The sequence below is a fragment of the Pipistrellus hanaki genome, assembly GCF_964339955.1.
Source record: "Pipistrellus hanaki genome assembly, chromosome: 1".
Taxonomy (NCBI): Eukaryota; Metazoa; Chordata; class Mammalia; order Chiroptera; family Vespertilionidae; genus Pipistrellus; species Pipistrellus hanaki.
This window is the reverse complement of record NC_140503.1, coordinates 116,887,206-116,909,023: the sequence shown is the minus strand read 5'-3', so window position 1 is coordinate 116,909,023 and position 21,818 is coordinate 116,887,206. Positions and strand designations below refer to the sequence as shown.

Here is a 21,818-nt window from a genome sequence, read left to right as displayed (position 1 = left end):
ACAGTCATGAATTTCCAACAAATAGGCACCGTGAGCCCACCTATCCTCAGGGGGCTCGTGGGAGCTGCTGTGAGTCCTTGCTGGGTGTGATCTTGGACAAACAGAGGCTCACTCCCACAAGCAGTAGAAATTATGAATTCACTAATCCTGGATACCTGCCCACAGATGCCTCAATTACAAGGCTTCAGTGCCAGGGATCTTCAGAGTGCTGCAGTGCTCCTCACTGGCAAATGCACCACAGGTGTCCCTGTGAGCCAACACTGGGAGCATGCAGCTATTCACCACAAGTGCAGCAGCAAAAGCTGAGTCTGCCCACCCCACAACTATAGAACTCTGGACAGTCACGCCTTTCAAAGGTGAAGGCTTCATGAGCCTCACCACTCCAACAGATGGTCCTGAATTCCACTGTGAGTTCCCACTGGGCACATGTGATTTTAATCAAGGGCACAAGACAGCAAAATTTGGGACAGCCCCTCTACAGCTGCTGACTTCTAAACACCACAGTTGTACCTTTCCAACTCACAGGCCTACATCAAGAGGACCCAAATAGCTCAAGTAGGAAGTTATACTAGATTACTAAGCCCAGGAGACTTGAGAGGTCACACCAGTAGCACCATCACCAAAAGAACCTGGGTATCATAGCAATCTGACCTACAATTAAAATGTTATTGAAAAACATGGTAAGACAAAAAAGCAATACCAAATGAAAGAAACAGAGGAATCACTAGAAAGGGAGTTAAATGAAATCGAGGCTAGAAACATGTCAGAGAAAGAACTTGGATTACTACCCTGTTTCCCCGAAAATAAGACAGTGTCTTATATTAATTTTTGCTCCCAAAGATGCACTAGGTCTTATTTTCAGGGGATGTCTTATTTTTCAATCAAGAAGAATACGGTACACATTTATTGTTAAATGAAAATAAAGGAAATTTATTACCTGTATACGGTACGGTAGAACGGTAGTTGTCAACACAAACCAGACAGACTGTGAATCCCACAGTATCAAGAATTTACTCATTTACTCAATGACAATCATGTCATCATCCTCTGGAACATCATCATAACAATCCAATTCCTGAATTTCCTGGTGAATTCCTTGTGATTCCATTTCTTTCAGAATCAGTGGATCAAATCTCTCATGTTTAGCAATAGCATTCTGAGACAGAGCCTGGGGGGGGGCCTTATTTTGGGGGGATGCCTTATATTTCACTCAGAAGGAAACCTGTAAGTAGGTCTTATTTTCGGAGGATGTCTTATTTTTGGGGAAACATGGAAGTTATAAGGATGCTTAAACAGCTGGATGACAAATACACACAACTCTGTGAGAATTATAAGAAGCTGAATGAGAATGTCACCAACCTGAAAAAGGACCAAGAGGAGATGAAGAACAACTTAGCTGCAATAAAAAAGAAAAAAAAACACACACACACAATGGAAGGCTTAAACAGTAGACTAGAAGAGGCTGAGGACTGCATCAGCTAATTAGAAGACAGGGTAGGAAAAAATACAAAAACATAGCAGCAATTGGAAAGAAGACTTTAAAAGGAAGAGGAGAGACTAAGGGAGCTTTGGGACAAGACAAAATGAAGGAACATTTGCATTATATAGGTATTTCCCTGGTATTGGCAAGAAAAAAACTATCCAAGTCCGAGAAGTACAGAGAGTCCAAAAAAAATGAACCCCAAAAGACTGACATTAGGACACATCATAATTAAATTGGCAAACACCAACCATAAAATAAGAATTTTAAAGTTTGGCAGAGACAGAAAGTTACCTATAAGTGTATGCCTATTAGAATATCTACTGGTTTCTCAACAGTGATCAGATCAATAGCAATATAACTGAGAGATCAATAGCAATACAGTCATAGTGGGGGACTTTATTACCCCACTGATACCACTGGATAAATCCTCTAAACAAAAAATCAGCAAAGAAACAGCAATTCTAAATGACTCACTAGATCAGATGGACTTAATTGACTTCTTCAGAACATCTCACTGCAAAACTACACAATATGCATTCTTTTTAAAAATATATATTTTATTGATTTTTTACAGAGAGGAAGGGAGAGAGATAGAGAGCTAGAAACGTCAATGAGAGAGAAACATCGACAGGCTGCCTCCTGCACACTCCCTACCAGGGATGTGCCCGCAACCAAGGTACATGCCCTTGACCAGAATCGAACCTGAGACCTTTCAGTCCACAGACCGACGCTCTACCACTGAGCCAAACCAGTTTCGGCACAATATGCATTCTTATCCAAAAATGGAATATTTTCAAAGATAGACCACATATTAGGACAAGGAAAAATCTCTTAAAATTCAAGAAGACAGAAATCATAACGAGCATCTACTCAACCATAATGGCATAAAAATAGAAATCAACTATAATAAAAATAATGAAAAAAATCAAACACTTGGAGGCTACATGGTATGCTATTTAACAATGATTGGGTTGCCAAGGAGATCAAAGAAGAAATTTAAAGTATCTTGGAAATAAATGACAATAAAAACACAGCATTCCAAAATCTATGGGACACAATGAAAGCAGTCCTGAGAGGAAAGTTCATACCTCTACAGGCCTACCTCAAAAAACATGAAAAAATGGTAATAAATCATCTAAACTTACAACTTAAAGAACTAGAAAGAGAGCAACGAGAAAAGCCCAGAGTGAGCAGATGGAAGAAGATATAAAGATTAGAACAGAAATAAATGACATAGACACCAAAAAATAAATAAATAAATAACTTAAAAAAAAATACATAAAATCAATGAAACCAAGAGTTACATATTTGAAAGGATAAATAAGATTAATGAGCCTCTAGCCAGGCTCACTAAGAAACAAAGAGAGAGGGCCTAAATAAACAAAATCAGAAATGAAAGAGGTGATGTAAAAACTGACCCCACAGATATACAAAGGATTAAAGAAAAAGTACTATGAACATCTCACCTTCACAAAACTGAACAACCTCAACAAAATGGACACATTTCTAGAAAAATACAAGCTTGAAAAACTCAATCAAGAAGATTAAAAAAAAACCCTAAGAGGTCAATAACTACAAATGAAATTGAAACAATAATCAAAAAGGTTCCAGCAAACAAAAGCCCTAGATCAGATGGCTTCACAGAGAGTTTTATCAAACATTCAAAGAACTAAAACCAATCCTGTTAAGATTATTCTAAAAATTTAAGATGAAGGCACAGTTCCATATTCTTTCTATGAAACCAGCATTACCCTAAACCCAAAACCAGATAAAGACACAACAAAGAAAGAGAATTACAAGCCAATATCCCTCATGAACATAGATGCTAAAAACCTCAAATTCTAGAAAACCGGATCCACCATTACCAAAACTGGATATACCATGACTAAGTGGGATTTATTCCAGAAATGCAAGGCTAGTACAACATCCTCAAGTCAATAAATGTGATACATCACCTAAGCAAAGTGAGACAAAAACCATATAATCATATCAATTAATACAGAAAAGGCATTTGGCTAGAGCTTGAAGATGGCGACCGAACAGACGGACTTGTTCTGACCCTGGTCCCAGAACAGAAAAAAGCAGCATCTGAGTCGCTCAGGGAATGTGGATTGGCAGCTAAGGGGCAGCTGAAATCTCAGGGAAGGTAAGGAAGGGCCCGCTGGACAGGATTTCCTGACCAAGCGGCCAGCACTACGGCAGCCGCGACTTCCCCCGGAACTGCGGGCTCAGAGGGAAGGCTGCGCCATCTTACCAGGAAAGGAGGAGCTTCTCTGAGGCCTGGAAAACCCTCAGTGGAGGAGTCCATCGAACAGCTGTGACGCCGCAATTGGAGAAAACACGTGGATTCAAGGGAGTTCTTCAATCACCCACGGAAAGGAGAAGGAACACCACAAAACCAGACGTCCTGAAAAGAGAGACTTTGGGGAGACAAAGAAATGGCCCGCACATGAAGGAAAAACAGGCATCACCAGAAAAGGAAGTAAACAAATCAGAGGCATGCAGCCTACCAGAGCAAGAATTCCAAGTATTATAATGATCATAGGATGGCTAAAAAGAATGGAAGGGAAATTTGACAATAACCAAGAAGAAATGAGGAAGAACCATGAGGAATTGAAGAAGAGCCATGAGGAATTGAAGAAGAATCAAGAGGAATTGAAGAAGAACCAAGAACAAATGAAAAATGACATCACGACCATGAAGAACTCAACAGAAAGCATCAAGAGTACACTAGATGAAGCAGAGGACCGCATCAATGACCTAGAAGACAAGATGGAAAAAAATACCCAATTAGAGCAGCTTCTAGAAAAAAAGATTAAAAAGCAGGAGGAGAGCCTACGGGAGCTTTGGGACAGTACAAAACAAAATAATATTAGAATAATAGGGGTTCCAGAAGGAAAGGAAACTGAGGCAGACATGGAAAAAGTATTTCAAGAAATAATGACAGAAAACTTTCCTGAGATAGAAAGGAAAAAAACCACACAAATCCAAGATTCTCGCAGAGTCCCAAGCAAAATGAATCCCAGAAAACAGATGCCAAGGCACATTATAATTAAATTGGCAAACAACAACGAGAAAGTAAGAATCTTAAAAGCAGCCAGAGAGAGACAGAAAGTGACATACAAAGGAAACCCCATCAGACTAGCAACTGATTTCTCAACAGAAACATATCAGGCCAGAAGGGAATGGGATGAAATATACAAAGTCATGCAAAGGAAGGGTCTGAATCCAAGAATACTGTACCCAGCAAGGGTATCAATCAAAATTGAAGGTGAAATCAGGAGCTTCACAGACAAAAAAAGACTAAAGGAATTTATCACCACCAAACCAGCAATGCAAGAAATGCTAAAGGGTCTACTGTAAAAATAAATAAAAAGGAAGTGAAGAAGGAACACAGGGGTATAGAATAAAAATGGCATCAAATAAGTACCTATCAATAATAACTGTAAATGTAAATGGATTAAATGCTCCAATAAAAAGACAGGGTAACAGATTGAATAAGAAAACAAGTCCCATATATCTGTTGTCTACAAGAAACCCACCTCAGAAAAAAAGATGTACACAGACTGATGGTGAAGGGATGGAAAAAAGTTTTCCAGGCAAATGGAAATGAAAAAAAAAAAAAGCTGGGGTAGCAATACTTATATCTGACAAATTAGATCTCAGATTGAAGGACATAACAAGAGATAATGAAGGTCACTTCATAATACTAAAGGGAACAATCCAACAAGAAGAAATAACCCTGGTAAATATATATGCACCTAATACAGGAGCAACCAAATACATAAAAAAAAAAAACCTGCTGGAGGACATTAAGGGAGAAATTAATAGCAATACAATCAAAGTATGAGATTTTAATACCCCACAGTCACCCTTTGACAAATCATCTAAACAAAAAATCAGCAAAGAAATATCAATCCTAAATGACTCATTAGACCAGATGGAATTAATTGACATCTTCAGAACACTCCACCCCAAAGCCACAGAATATACATTCTTCTCAAATGCACATGGGACATTCTCAAAGATAGACCACATTTTGGGACATAGGCAAAGTCTCTTCAAATTCAAGAAGATAGAAATCATACCAAACATCTTCTCAGATTACAGTGGCATAGAACTATAAGTCAACTACAATAAAAACAACCCAAAGAAATCAAACACATGGAGACTAAACAGCATGCTATTAAACAAGGACTGGGTTACCAGAGAAATCAAGGAAGAAATTAAAAACATCCTGGAAACAAATGACAATGAAAACACAACAATCCAAAATCTATGGGACACAGCAAAAGCAGTTTTGAGAGGGAAGTTCATATCCTTACAAGTCTATTGCAAAAAAACTAGAAAAAAACGGTAACAAATGATCTAATTCTACAACTCAAAGAGTTAGAAAAAGAGCAACAAGAAAAGCCCAGTGTAAGCAGAAGGAAGGAAATAACAAAAATCAGAGCACAGATAAACGACATAGAGACCAAAGAAACAATACATAAGATCAACAAAACCAAGAGCTGGTTCTTTGAAAGGATAAACAAGATAGATGGACCTCTAGCCAGGCTAACCAAGAAACAAAGAGAGAGGACCCAAATAAACAAAATCAGAAATGAAAGAGGTGAAATAACAACAGAACCCACCGAAATACAACGGATTGTTACAATATACAACGGATTGTTACAAAATACTATGAACAACTCTATTCCAACAAACTGAAAAACCTGGAGGAAATGGACATATTCCTAGAAAAATACAAAATTCCAAAACTCAATCAGGAAGAATCTAAAAATCTCAATAGACCAGTGACTTGGGAAGAAATTGAAACAGTCATCAAAAAGCTTCCAGCAAACAAAAGCTCAGGGCCAGATGGCTTCACAGGAGAGTTTTACCAAACATTCAAGGAAGAACTAAAACATATCCTCCTCAGACTATTCCAAAAAATCCAAGAGGAAGGAACACTTCCAAACTCCTTCTATGAAGCCAGCATCACTCTAATACCAAAACCAGATAAAGACAACTCAATGAAAGAGAATTACAGGCCAATATCCCTCATGAACATAGATGCCAAAATTCTCAACAAAATTCTAGCAAATCGACTCCAGAAGAACATCACAAAGATCACACACTATGACCAAGTAGGATTTATTCCAGGAATGCAAGGATGGTACAATATCCACAAGTCAATAAACGTGATACATCACATAAACAAATTGAAAGATAAACATCATATAGTCGTATCAATTGATGCAGAAAAAGCATTTGATAAAATCCAACACCCTTTCCTGATAAAAACTCTTAACAAGGTGGGAGTACAAGGATCATACCTCAACATAATAAAAGCTATATATGATAAACCAACAGCCAACATTATACTAAATGGGCAAAAACTAAAACCATTCCCTCTAAGAACAGGAACAAGACAGGAATGCCCACTCTCGCCACTCCTGTTTGACATAGTACTGGAAGTACTAGCCCTTGCAATTAGACAAGAGGAGGAAATAAAAGGCATCCAAATTGGAAAAGAAGAAGTAAAGTTATCCTTATTTGCAGATGACATGATATTGTACCTAAAAAACCCAAAAGACTCCATTAAAAAACTAATTGACTTAATAAATGAATTTGGCAATATAGCAGGATACAAAATTAATGCCAAGAAATCCATGGCATTTCTATACACCAACAGTGAAACTACAGAAACAGAGACTAAAAAAGCAATTCCATTTACTATCGCACCAAAAAAATTAAGATACCTAGGAATAAATTTAACTAAGGAAGTAAAGGACCTATTTGCGGAAAACTACACGACACTGAAAAAAGAGATAGAGGAAGATGGAAGGAGATGAAAGAACATACCATGTTCATCGATTGGTAGAATCAACATCATCAAAATGTCCATACTTCCTAAAGCAATGTATAGGTTCAATGCACTCCCCGTTAAAATACCAACGACATATTTCACTGACCTAGAAAGAACTCTCCAAAAGTTCATTTGGAACAATAAAAGACCCCGAATAGCCACAGCAATCCTGATTAGGAAGAGTAAAGTAGGAGGGATCTCAATACCAGACTTCAAACTATATTACAAAGCCACTGTTCTCAAAACAGCCTGGTACTGGCACAAGAACAGACATATAGATCAATGGAATAGAATTGAGAACCCAGATATCAACCCAAATCACTATGCTCAATTAATATTCGACAAAGGAAGCACGAATATACAATGGAGTCAAGATAGTTTCTTCAATAAATGGTGTTGGGAAAATTGGACAGACACATGCAAAAGAATGAAACTAGATCACCAACTTACACCATTCACAAAAATAAACTCAAAATGGATACAGGACTTAAACATCAGACAGGAAACCATAAAAATACTAGAAGCATCAACAGGCAGCAAAATCTCAGACATATGCCAAAAGAACTTCTTCACTGATACTTGCCCCTAGGGCAATGGAAGCTAAAGTGAAAATAAACAAATGGGACTACATCAAAATAAAAAGCTTTTTTACAGCAAAAGAAACCATTAACAAAACAACAAGAAAGCCCAATGTGTGGGAGAACATATTTGCAAATAATACCACTGATAAAGGTTTAATCTCCAACATTTACAGACAGCTTATACAACTAAATAAAAGGAAGATGAATGATCCAATTAAAAAATGGGCAATAGACCTAAATAGAATATTTTCAAAAGAAGACAGAAGGAAGGCCAAAAGGCACTTGAAAACATCCTCAAAGTCACTAATTGTCCGAGAGGTGCAAATCAAAACAACAATGCGGTACCATCTCACACCTGTCAGAATGGCCAACATCAACAAATCAACAAATGACAAGTGTTGGCGAGGTTGCGGAGAAAAAGGAACCCTCGTGCACCGCTGGTGGGAATGCAGACTGGTGCAACCACTGTGGAGAACAGTGTGGAGTTTCCTCAAAAAACTGAAAATGGAAATCCCATTTGACCTAGTAATCCCACTTCTAGGAATACATCACAAGAAACTAGAAAAACCAATCAGAAAGGATATATGCACCCCTATGTTCATAGCAGCACATTCTACAATAGCCAGAATTTGGAAACAGCCTAGGTGCCCGTCAGCAGATGATTGGATCCAAAAACTATGGTACATCTACACAATGGAATACTATGCTGCCATAAAAAAGAAGGAATTCTCATCATTTGCAGCAACCTGGATGGAATTGGAGAACATCATGCTGAGTGAAATAAGCCAATCAATGAAAGAGAAACACCACATGACCCCACTCATTTGTGGATAATAAAAATCATTATAAACTGATGAACCAAAAGATAGATACAGAGACAGTAAAGCAACAAGCAGATTGTCAAATTACAGCGGGGAGGGGAGGAGGATCTGGGGGAGATAATAGATCAACTGAAGGACTTGTATACATGCATATAAGTACAACCAATGGACATAAAACTCTGGGGAGGGAGGGGATGTGTGGGAGGGAGGAAGGGGGGCAAAAAAAATCAATAAAATATGTAAAATAAATAAATAAATAAATGATTAAAATAAATAAATAAATAAATTAAAAATTAAAAATTAAAACAAAAATAAAAATAAAGATAACTCCAGGAGTGACTGTACCAACCATTCTAGGGCCAGAGGCCTGGCATTCCAACTGTCTCCTCCTAAACACTATGACTATACCCTGTCCCAGGCTCCTGCAACCACTTCACACTGCAGGTCTCAATGACCTTACTTTTGACCCTTGTTTCTCATCCAGTTAATCTGATTTCTACCTTTTATCCTTCCCGATCCTCTGCTGTCCACTGTTAGCTCTCTTACTTTAAGCTCTCCAAAAGCTTTAAAATGAAAAGTTAAAGTAATGTAACATTCAAAGGGCTCAACAACATATATTCATTCATGTTATCGAATAAGAACAGGCAACACTTAAGTGTTAAGGACTGTTTCTACCCTGCTTTCCTCACAATTACTGCTCTCAGCTCCAGAGCTCAGGCCCTCTCTGCCCTGCACAGCTACTCCCTCCGAAGGCTGATCTACCAAGCATGCCCAACTCCTTTCCAGGGTCTAAAATTAAGATTAAATGGTAGGTTGTTAATATTATAATCATGGTTTTAATTTTCTTACCCACATGCATGCTTTCTAATGTTTTTATGGTACCGAATTAGCATAAAATCAGTGAATGTTAACTTCTAATCAAAGCTAGCTCTGATATTCTTTTCCAGGATAATGTCCTTATAGGGAAATTCAATTTGATTATTCTACTTCACAGTATTGTCTTCCTAGCCAGTATCCCACATGAGAAATATTTGCATTCATTTATTTAATAAACATAAGATTGCTTCCCCCAATCAATTTTTGGCTCTTCTCCCTCCCCACTACAAAGGACAATAAAGCATTGAACCTTGGTAAAATGAAGTGAAACAGACAGTGTTTTGAATCCTAACTCTGCTATAGTAGTTCATTTTTCAAGAAAATTTATCCAAAGATATGTTTATGGAACAGATCTTACTGCTTGACGGGTAAGAGATCTTCAATGAAAGTAACTATTCATCTTAAAAGCCAACAATATTGCCCCCAAATTGCTACTAACATCTAGCACCACCATTTCCACCATTCATATATTAGAAATTATGCATAAAATAATGTGGACTTAATTTTTTTAACTTTCAATTACATTTTGACAATTATATGTAAAATAATACTAAACAATCTTAAAACCCAAGTTTGGTCATCTGTCTTCTCTAATTTTTCAACAAGCCCCCATTCCAGCTAATAGAAAATGTAATTCTTATCACCATGGCATTAAAAAGGGCGACAGAATCTGGTTCCTGCCTGACTACAACCCTACCTCACATCACACTCCCTCTAACTCAGGAAGCTCTGGCCACATTGCTCAGTATGTTGAACATCCATGTTCTTTCCCACATTAAATACTTTGCATTTGCTTTCCCCTCTACATGCAAATGTACTCCACACCTACTCCTCCACCCCAAGGCCAGCTTCATCTCATACTTTCTGTTTCAACCCAGCTGTTATTTGCCACAGAAGCCTGCTCTAACAACCATCTCTGAAAAGGTCCTAGTCTCCTATTCTGGCCTGTATGTGCTCTTCTCACAGCAACTCACTTTCTGTTTCTCTTTAAGACCTATCTTCCCCACTGGAAGGCTAAAGTAACATGAAATATTAAAATGGCCCCAAATTACAATGATAGTACACATGGAGAAGCCACATGGAGACTGGTAGGAGGAATGGAGGGTTGTAATAGGCTGGTCCCACACCCACCTGTGGCAGATAAAAATCAGGAAGACACTTTGGCTGTGGAGGTAGCCTTCTGAGGAGAGAGGGATCCCAGTCCCACACCAGAGCCATAAACCCGGTTTGTACTGTTTGCCCCACCCTAGTGGTTCCCTGAAAACAGACAACAACCAACTTTCAGGGTCCACAAAGCTGTTCCCAATGGTTTTAACATAGGACTGGCCTGTCTTGGCTTACGCTTCAGATTTTCCTAAAATCTCTCAAATAAGCACCTTTTGGCCTCAGCCAACCCCATGCCTCTAGCTAAGTGACCCAAGCCTGGCACTAGCAGCAGCTGGTTTTTGTTCACATCTTGGCCTCGCCTGGGTACCTCCAAGCCTATCACAAAAAACTCTCTATGCAGGAGAAACCAAGATGGTGGCATAGGTAAACACCTGATGGTGGCATAGGTAAACAACTGAAATTGCTGCCTCACACAACCACTTTAAAACTACAACTAAAAGACAAAACGGACATCATCCAGAACCACAGGAAGGCTGGCTGAGTGGAAATTCTACAACTAGAAGGAAAGAGAAAAGAACACTGAAACTCAGAGGAGGTGTGGAAGTAAAGTACAGAGGTACAGAGGTGCACGCAAGTGCACTGAAAGGACTGGCAACTGAGTATGCTGTTGTCTTTTTCAATCGGGAAAAAGACACAAGCTCCAACTGCTCTGAACTTGAGTTCCAGTTCCAGGCGAGACCCTGGGGACCCAGACTCATACAGAGAGAAACTGGACTGTCTGGTTTTGGGCGGACCTTGAGGGCGGCTTTCTCTCAGAGGTACTTGCAGCAATTACCAAGAGACATTGAGACCTGGGAGCCTCTTAGAGCAGGGCTGAGGATCAGCCATAGCTGTTTGATCCACTCTGTTGATTCCCTGAGACCTCACCCCACCCAAGCTGTGCAGAGGCTTTTGCATATGAATAGCCTGATGCTATGCAATCTATAATTACCTAAAAAATCTGCAGCTGGGTCAGAGAGCCCCAGAACTTCCAAAAAAAGGCCCAAGGCTCCACAGGAGCTTGTATTGCTTCATAGCTGGGCCTCATTTGGACACCTTCAAAACCAAACAAAGAAGAGAAATCTGCAGATCTCTTCATAGCTCCTGATGAGTGGCCTCAGGCAGAGACTAAATTTGCACCTCCTTGGAGATCCAAGAGCCAGTGAACCCAGGAGTCAGAGTGGGACCATCCAGAATACAACTCCTCAGATCCATAAGGGACACACTCAAGAGGGAGACTCAGTGAGCACCAAAGTCCAACTAAAGCAAGTCTTGCCCCATAAGGGTGTCTCCAGAATAGAAGTTCACAAATCATAGACACAACTGGTCCTCACAGCCAATTGGCCTGGAAATCAAATCCTCACAGTGATACCAACAACAATCAAGGCTTAACTAGAACAAGATTGTGTACACAACCCACAAAGTGGTGCACTAAGAGTGTCCACCTCCAGTAATTTGGGAGGCTGTGCCACTGGGCCCTATAGGACACCAAGCACACAAAGCCACTCTATCAACACATAGAAACAGCCAAAATGTGGAGACAAAGAAACAGGTTAAAAAAAATGACAGAAATGGAGGAAAGCAAACCACTGGATAGAGAGTTCATAGCTATGGATATAAGGTTATTCAAGAATCTTCTAGAAATCACTGATAATTTAGTGAGACCCACAAGGATATTAAAAAGGACCAACTAGATATTAAGCATACCCTGACTGAAATAAAGAATAATATACAGAGACCTAACAACAGATTAGAAGATCACAAGAATCAAGTCAAAGATATGAAATACAAAGAAGGAAGAACATTCAATTAGAAAAGAAAAAAGAAAAAAGAATCCAAACATTTGAAGATGGTTTAAGAAGCCTCTGGGACAACTTCAAGTGTACCAACATCCAAATTATTGGAGTGCCAGAAGATGAAAGATATTGAAAACCTATTTGAAGAAATAATGACAGAAAACTTCCCTCACCTGGTGAAAGAAATAGACTTACAAGTCCAGGAAACGCAGAGAATCCTGAACAAAAGAAATCCAAAGAAGATCACACCAAGACACATCATAATTAAAATGCCAAGGGCAAAAGACAAAGAGAGAATCTTAAAAGCATCAAGAGAAAAACAGTCAATTACCTACAAGGGAGCACCCATATGATTGTCTGCTGATTTCTCAACAGAAAATATGCAGGCCAGAAGGGAGGGGCAAGAAATATTCAAAGTGATGAATAGCAAGTACATACAACCAAGATTACTCTACCCAGCAAAGCCATCATTCAAAATTGAAGGTTAGATAAAAAGCTACAGATATAAGAAAAAACTAAAGGAGTTCATCACCACCAAAGCAGTATTATATGAAATGCTGAAAGGCATTCTTTAAGAAGAGGAAGAAGAAGAAGGAAGAAAAATTATGAACAACAAATACATATCAATCAAGTGAATCTAAAAATCAAGTGAATAAAAAAATCTGATGAACAGAATTAGGGGCATAGAAAGGGAGTGGACTGACAATTCTTGGGGGGAAAGGGTCTGGGGTACGCTGGAAGAGACTGGACAAAAATTGTACACCTATGGATGAGGACAGTGGAGGGAGGGGTAAGGGCAGAGGGTGGGGTGGGAACCGGTTGGAGGGTAGCTATGAGGAACAACTGTAATAATCTCAACAATAAAGATTTATATTTTTAAAAAAGAATAACAAAGAAACACCCAATGCAAATGGCTGTGTAGTTTATTCTTTGTGGGCCTAGGAAGAACACACAGGGTGGCTGACATATATTGCCTTTTTTACACTGTCAAGTGTATAGAGTAAAATTTTCCAGAGACTAAATGATATGTTACATTCTAACAGATTGAGTCTATAAACATATATGAGAATCCTACTGTCAACTAATAATCTAGACATTAAAGGATGTTTAAAAATTTAAAACACAGCAGCTATTCTTAATATTTATTTTTGTTTTGAAAAATAGTTATTTTACATTAAAAATATTCATATGAACATGTATTAGATGTATTATTGTTATTTTAGAATGAATCAATACAGCTTTGAATCTTATTTTCTAACCAGAAAATCATTGATCATTATTTGCTGATTAGTTTTTAAGATGATCAATAATTTTAAATAGTGTAAATGACATGAGACCAACCAATTTGAGAGTCTTTGGATTATAGCATTCAAAGGACAAAGTTGGAGTGGGGTGAGCAGCCCAAACAAGTAGAAATGGTACTGTACAGCCTTACAATTTCCCCTCATTTTCTTATGAAATGTAAGCAGCAATAAATGTTTTCAGCTAAAACAAACAAAAAAACAAAAAACACAAAAAAGAAACAAAACAAACAAACAAAAAACCAACACATTAGAAATATTCTCACACTTCAATTTCTAAAATCAAATACCACTACTTGGTGTTATGATTAAATACTACATAATTTCTTTCTTGGAATTTTAAAGAAATACTTAGAATAGCCTAATTATAATATAATGTTAATAAGTATAATAAAGTAGCTATTCATAATTCTTGAGTAATATGTTGTTCATATTAGGTCAACAATCACATGGTTAAGCATGTAGTGTGGACGGTATTTTTAAGAAACTAGAGGTCTATTGCACAATTGTGCACTGGGTGGTGGGGTATCCCTCAGCCTGGCTTCACATTCTTACAGTCTGGGGCTCCTCGGAAGATGTCTGCCTCCTGGCTGGTGGCAGTCAGACATCTTCCGAAGTGTCCTTACCACTGCCAAGAGGAGAGAGAGGCTCCTACCACCATCACCCCCACTGTGCCTCCAGTCATGTGCCCAGCTTCTGGATGAGTAGTGCTCCCCCTATGGGAGTGCACTAACCACCAGGGGGCAACTCCTTTGTCAAGTGTCTGCCCCTTGGTAGCCAGTGTGTGTCATAGTGACCATTTGTCCTCTTCAGTCAATTTGCATATTAGGCTTTTATTATATAGGATGTATTAATCTGGTTTCCTTATACAGAATATATACTTAAAAATTTGATTTGCTTTTGATGGCTGAGGTAAAAATTTAAGATATTTATTATTGCCTGGCCAGTGTGGCCCAGTCCTTAAGTGTCAACCCATCAACAAGAGGCCATGGCTTGATTCCAGGTCAAGGCACATGCCCCTGTTTTGGACCGGATCCCCAGCTGGGAACATGCAGGAGGCAGCCAATCAATGATTCTCTCTCATCATTGATATTTCTATCTCACTCTTACTCTTCCTTCCTCTCTCTAAAACCAATAAAAACATACTTTTACTGGTAAAACAAAGAATATTCATTAGAGTACAAAGTTGTGATCAGAGTGAGGATACAACATTCTCATGTACCATATTTTCCGGCGTATAAGACGACTTTTGAAACACAAAAAAAGTCAACCGAAAATTTGCCAGAGTCAGAGAGGCGGTCTATTAAAAAAAGATCTGGTGTTGCCTTGGAAGTGGGGGGTAGTCTTATACAGCGAATATAGGCCTAAACCTATGTTTTAACTGTAAAATTAGGGGGTCGTCTTATATGCCGAAAAATATGGTATTACAATTTATAAAATTGACTTACAGGATTTTCTTGGTAAGTCTAAAAGCTTATTTACATAGCAGAAAATTCTAATAATTATGTCATTACATCTTAGAATTTTCTATCTAATTTTGTTTTCTTAGCCACACATTCAAGACTGATCATTATTGGACCCTATATGTCTTTAAGTACAAGAAGTAACATGAACAAAGACATGGAAGCATAATTCTATTGAAATGTAGGTTCATGATGGCTGAAAACATTAGCTGGGATAAAATTATGCAAGGTCCTTAAGTAAGTGAGGTAAAAAAAAAAAAAAAGATAATTTTTTAATAAATTTAAAATAAAATACAATAAAAAAACTAAGAAAATAGTCAATGCCCAGAAGCAAATAATAGTGGTTGGATGCACACAACGGTGGTTGGGAGCACATGGGAGAAAGCAGTGCCCTCAACCTCTTTTTTAATTTGTGAAATTAATTTCTGAAGAGGTGTTTTTTTTTTAATCTAATAAATCTAATATATTGTTCAGATTATTACAATTGTTTCTCCTCCCCCCAATAGCTCTCCTCCACCTGGTTCCCACCCAACCTTCTGCCCTTACCTCCCTCCAGTGCCCTCATCCATAGGTGTACGATTTTTGTCAAGTCTCTAGAGAAGAGTTTTTTAAACCCCCTTATTGGCTGCTTGTTGGATTTCCAAATAGGCAGATTGCTAGAGAGTTGAAATCTGTTTAGGGCTGCCAGATGTAGCAAGTAAAACACAAGAGGCCCATTTAAATTTAAATCTCAGATGAAAAATAGGTTTTTAGTATTTAAGTATATTCCAAATAATGCATGAGATATACTTCCACTAAAAAATACCTATAGTTGCCAAAACCGGTTTGGCTCAGTGGTGGAGTGTCGGTCTGGGGACTGAAAGGTCCCAGGTTTGATTCTGGTCAAGGGCATGTACATTGGTTGCGGGCACATCCCCAGTAGGGGGTGTGCAAGAGGCAGCTGGTTGATGTTTCTCTCTCGTCAACGTTTCTAGCTCTCTATCTCTCTCCCTTCCTCTCTGTAAAAAATCAATAAAATATATTTTTTTAAAAAGAAATATAACAGTTCTTAAAAAAAAATACCCATAGTTGATCTGAAATTCAAATTTAACTGGCAGTATGAAATATTTTGTCTGGCAATGTAGTTTCTAGCTAAATATATTTCTACAAGTTATAATAGTTGGAGAAACGAAGCACTTTTGATCTTTTCCCATGTAAATTTAGATAAATAAAATACTTTCTAGGTGTTTGGTTTGCAAGAGATGACTATTTCAATCATCACATAAAATGAAAGCAAAAATAATCCTGAAATACATACACACAATAATGCATGTATAGACATAAACACAGAGAGATTCCTTTATGATAGAAAAGAGACCATGGGAAATTCATCTACAGAAAAGCAAAATCAAAGGAAATCTCAGTTTGAAGCTCATGCAGTAGTACAAAATGCAGATGGCCGGCCGGTAGGCAGAGACCACACCATGAAAGCATTTGAGTGCTTGGGTAAGAAGGAGTTTGGATTTTAAGTGCATGGACAAACCAGTCATTCAGTGGCTTTAGAGTATCCTGATCCACCCTGGCTGGTGTGGCTCTGCTGGTTGGGCATCATTCTATGCACCAGGGGGTTGTCCATTGGATTCCTGGTTAAGGGCACATGCCCCCATTGCAGGCTTAATCCCCAGTAGGGGCTAGGCAGGAGGCAGTAGATTGATGTTGAGCTCCCACATCAATGTTTCTCTCTCTCTCCCTCTCCCTTCATCTTGCTCTTTCTAACAAGAAATATACATATATATGAATATATTTATATAAATAAATCTATACACTATTCTTTTTTTAATATATTTTTTTATTTTTTTACAGAGAGAAAAGGGAGAGAGATAGGGAGCTAGAAACATCGATGAGAGAGATGTTTACAATTGTTTCTCCTCCCCCCACACAGCAACCCAAAGCCGATGAGATTAGTGGAATACATGAGTCCAAAAAAATGACTCAACCATCCGGGAAAGTTGATTTAATGGGATAGATGTTTCCTATTTGTGGAGAATTGACTGGAGGTAGGATATTAGGAAATTATTTGGGAAAAATAATAAAGAGCCAAACATTAAAAGACATCATTGGCAAAGTTAACTGAAACAGAACAGAATGAGGGAAAATATTTGCAATACTGATTTAACCAACAAAGAACTAAGAAAATTTATAAAGAGCTCCTAGAGAATAAAAAATAACATGTGGCTCAAAAATGTCAATACAACATCAAGAGGTAACATTACTTCTGACATTTGGTGTCAATTTTATCTAATTATAGAAGATATATATATTTCCCTGTTAACTATAGAGACTATGGAACTTCCTGTCCTGTACTATACAGTATAGTTCAATAGAAGGTCTACAGTGGTTATTCAATCAAAGTTGAATGTGTAAATACAGGAATGTAGACTGATTTAGCTGAAGAGCATCTTATTCTGAGTTATAGATCAGTTCTCTTTAGCTGGATGGATTGGCCAAAGGTATTCTTTCAGTATCCCTGGCAATGTACAAAGTGACAGGAAAGAAATAATTGCAACCAGAAATGAAGGTTTGGAGGTGCTGGTGATTAAAAATTCTCTGGTTACATTAAATTTGCCCAGGATCTTAAAGGAAGCAATGCACATTAAAGGAATATAGGAAAACCACTCAAAGCAAATGTTTCAAATAGGTCTAGTAATTCTCAATTTTAAGCAAATGCAATAGTATTCCAGTCTCATAAATACTACTGTATAAATAGTTACTAGGTTTATATAAAGGGATCTATATTTTACTTTTGCTACAGAAGATAGTCCTGTAACCCTAATTTTATATTTGAGAAAACTAAATGCTTGAGCATTTAAATAATTTGAAATTTTAGCTCAAGTCAGGCTCCAAAGTCTAAGTTCCTCACATTTTGGTGCCTTAAAAACTGTAAAGGATTCTTCTACTATAAAGCACTTGTACCTTAAACTCTAAGTAATATAGAGCCATCAAACAGATGAATAATCACCAACTATATTCTAGTGAATTACCATGAAGAGGGAAATAAACAAAGAATATACTTACCATTCCTGAACATTCTCTACAGTTGAAACAGCATGTCCCATCAATGGGAGGTGAAATTCTGGATATTCATAAAAAATAAAGTTATTAAAATATGAGTAAACAAATATTCAAATAAAATTACCCCCGTGGTAAGGCACAACGTATTTACTTTTTACATTAAATTATGTTGCTTAAGAAACAAAGTTAAAAAAACAAACATATTTTTCATTTTATTCACTCAACTGAACAAAAGCCTAGTTAACTGAACCACTAAGTGAATCACCAGAATGGCATCATTCTATTTATTCACATATATTTAACTTTATCTAAGATGCCATATTGGAATGAATAAAATGATACTTAGACTGATAATTTACCTAATATTTATAATCATTTTTACAAATATATACATCAATGTTATTATTTTGTGCTTGATGGAACCTATGTGCATTTTAACCTCTGAGAAGTACTTATTTATTTAGAGTGAGTTAATAATCATTGTTTTATCCATTTTAATAGAAATAGCTATAGAAGAGCTCGAGAGGAAGGGTAGTTTTATAAAGAATAACAGTAAAAAAAATATTTTTAGCCAAGAAGGGAAACATTTATAAATAGGTAAATATATACTGACTAGAGGCCTGGTGTACAAAATCATGCACCAGTGGGATCCCTCGGTCTGGCTTACAGGATAGAGGCCAAAACCAACATCCCCTAAGAGGTCCTAGATTGTGAGGGCACAGGTCAGGCGAAGGTCCCCACGCTATATGTTCAGAGCCAGGAAGAGATGTGGGAGGTTGGCAGCCAGGCAGGGACTGTGGGAGGGCTCCAGAGCGTGTCAGGCCCATGTTGCTCAGTCTCAATAGGACAAACCCTAGCAGCAAGCTATCTTACTCATTGGAGCATCTACCCACTGGTGGTCAGTGCACATTATAGTGACTGGTTGACCACTCGACTGCCCCCTTGGGGTCAGTGCACATCATAGCAAGCGGTTGAGAGGCCTTACCTTATCATTAGCATATTATGCTTTGAGTGGTTGAACAGCCTACTGGTCAACTGGACACTTGGCATATTAGGCTAATTTTAAATTTGTTTTATTAATTTTTTACAGAAAGGAAGGGAGAGAGATAGAGAGCTAGAAACATCAATGAGAGAGAAACATCGACAAGCTGCCTCCTGCACAACCCCACCGGGGATGTCCCCACAACCATTGTACATGTCCTTGACTGGAATCGAACCTGGGATCCTTCAGTCCGCAGACTGACGTTCTATCCACTGAGCCAAACCAGTTTGGGCTTAGGCTTTTTTAACATAGGATTTCTAAGTCAAAATGAACCAATTTTATCTATTAAAAGTTTCATAAATGGAATATCAAGTAGAAGTTGTTACCCTATCCTTGAATACCACTGTCACCTTGAAACAAACTATGTGCTACAATAAGTGCACTGCATACATAAATCTGAAGTGGAAATTGACACTTCACACATAAGGCAAGCAATGCATAAAGCACAAGACTGCTCCAATTCAAAGGCCTTATCCTGTTAACACTGACAAGGAAAATGTTCTAACTCCATGGTACTTTATTCTAAGTCAAGTTTTTAAATTAAAGTCCATTTGAGGAAATAAGCAATTTTAGTTAATTACCTGCCTTGCTCATACACAGGATCTATCAAAGGTTTAGTTGAATCTTCAATTTCATTTATGTTTTTAATGCCAGAAAATAATCAAATATTCATGGCTTGTCTTAAGCACTATAAATAAAAATTATCATAGTTGAAAAACTAGTTTATACTATCAAGTAATAAAACATGATTATTAAGTAACTTTTCTCCTAAAGACTTAACCATCTTTAAATTATGGTTACATTTCAGATGACGACCGTAAGAAGTTTCTGCAAGAATATCATTGTCTTTTCTTTCTTGGGAACTATATAAGCAATAGATGAAATATTGGTTAAATAGAGAGAGGTAATGCTTAAATTTCAAGAGGAGAAAAGAGAAAATATTTAATCCAAAGTTAATATTCATTTAGCTTTAGGCTAAATTAAATTTAAAACTGTTATTCCTGCTAAGTCAAATATGGAGAGTGGCAACAGTGTTTGAACAGGTTCAAGCCTCAGATTGATGAGAGGACATAGTTCTCTTGTGGCAAAGTCACATACAAGTTCCAGTTTGGAGGGCAAAGCCCTCCCAGCACAATTATAGCCAAAGGCTATGGTTGTATATAAGTTCTTATAGTCCAAACTTGTAGTCCTAAGTGGCTGAGAAATGTGAGCTGTGGGAGGTGCAGCAAGTACTGCCAAAACAAAGCTTGATAGAGTTCAGAGAATTGCAAAAACAGGAAAGAAGAAGGTTTGAAACCTGCAAGAACATTGTAAACACCTTCACCACTCCCTTGTTTTGCTTTGTATGATCTGATTATAAAATAAAGATTTCAGCTTACGGACTGTGTCATTGTTTCCTCATCCAGGAACAGTGATCTACATGGCCCCAACTATATTCTCTTTTCTGTTTTTTAATCCTTCACTGCCCCTCCTCAGGTTCACCACTGCCATGTTGGATGCGGTTCAGGTAACTGACATAACTCTCAAGTCATTAGAAAGCTTATTGGGGCCTAAGAACCATAGCAGAGGGCAGGTCTGGAGTAGGTGAGCATGTGAGAGGGTGAGTGTGTGAGAGGGAGCATGTGCATGCATGTGAGATGGGAGGGCACGTTTGTGGAAGTGGGAGCTCAGGGAGGCCATTGGGCACTCCAGGTAGAGCAGCTGACACTGTGGTACTTTACACAGGAAATTTATACTTGTCTCCACATCAGGGAAGAGCGCACATTTGTAAGGAAGTGCATTTGTGAGAGAGTGTAGGGCCCCCGGTGTAGGGTGGAGGTGTAGGGAGCACTGTGCACTAGCACCCCTGAACTCTGACAGAGGCACCCAGCCCCACTTCTCAGACCCCAAGTCTCCGGGCACACAAACCAGTCCTCTTGTGCACCTGGAGGACTAGCTAGCAGTGCAAGAGACCCACCTGCCATATTGGTGATGGGGGCACTGGCCTGCCCAGCCTCCTCCAGGGCAGAGCAACAAGCTGGCCCTGCCACTGGTACCAATGGGATACCCTGCTGACTACTCCTGGGCAATGTAGTTCCCAGCTTCCCCCAACCCGTCAGTGAGCAGCAGGCCATGACCCCTTCACAGGGGAAGGCCAGGCAACCCACCTCATGAGCAGGGAGTGCTCAGTCTGCCCCAACCCCTCTGTGGGCAGAGCAAACATCCCATCCCTCCGTAGAGGCCAGCAGGGCATCGGCCTGCCTCCTGTACTAGCTGAGCAATGCCCAGTGTGGCCCTCATCCCTCAACAGTGGATCCCCTGTTCCCAACCACCACCCTAAAACATGCCCAGCCTGGATACAGGGACTGGCCACCCAAACCAGCACACCCAACCCATTGTCTGTGGACGACTGGCCCCACTGCCTGGA

At 38.6% G+C, this 21,818-nt stretch overlaps 1 protein-coding gene across 1 annotated transcript in view; it reads right to left on the bottom strand.

Annotated features, from left to right (window-relative positions):
• Nucleotides 1–17,787: 17,787 nt before the first annotated feature.
• LOC311616301 (cyclin-Y-like protein 1) overlaps nucleotides 17,788–21,818 on the bottom strand; it is a 45,386-nt gene continuing 41,355 nt past the window's right edge. Inside the window, exons 10-11 of the mRNA XM_084871490.1 lie at nucleotides 18,373–18,430; nucleotides 17,788–17,824 (exon numbers count right to left, since the gene is read on the bottom strand). The gene's annotated coding sequence lies outside the window, so the exon portion shown is untranslated. The remainder of the gene's footprint in view (nucleotides 17,825–18,372; nucleotides 18,431–21,818) is intronic.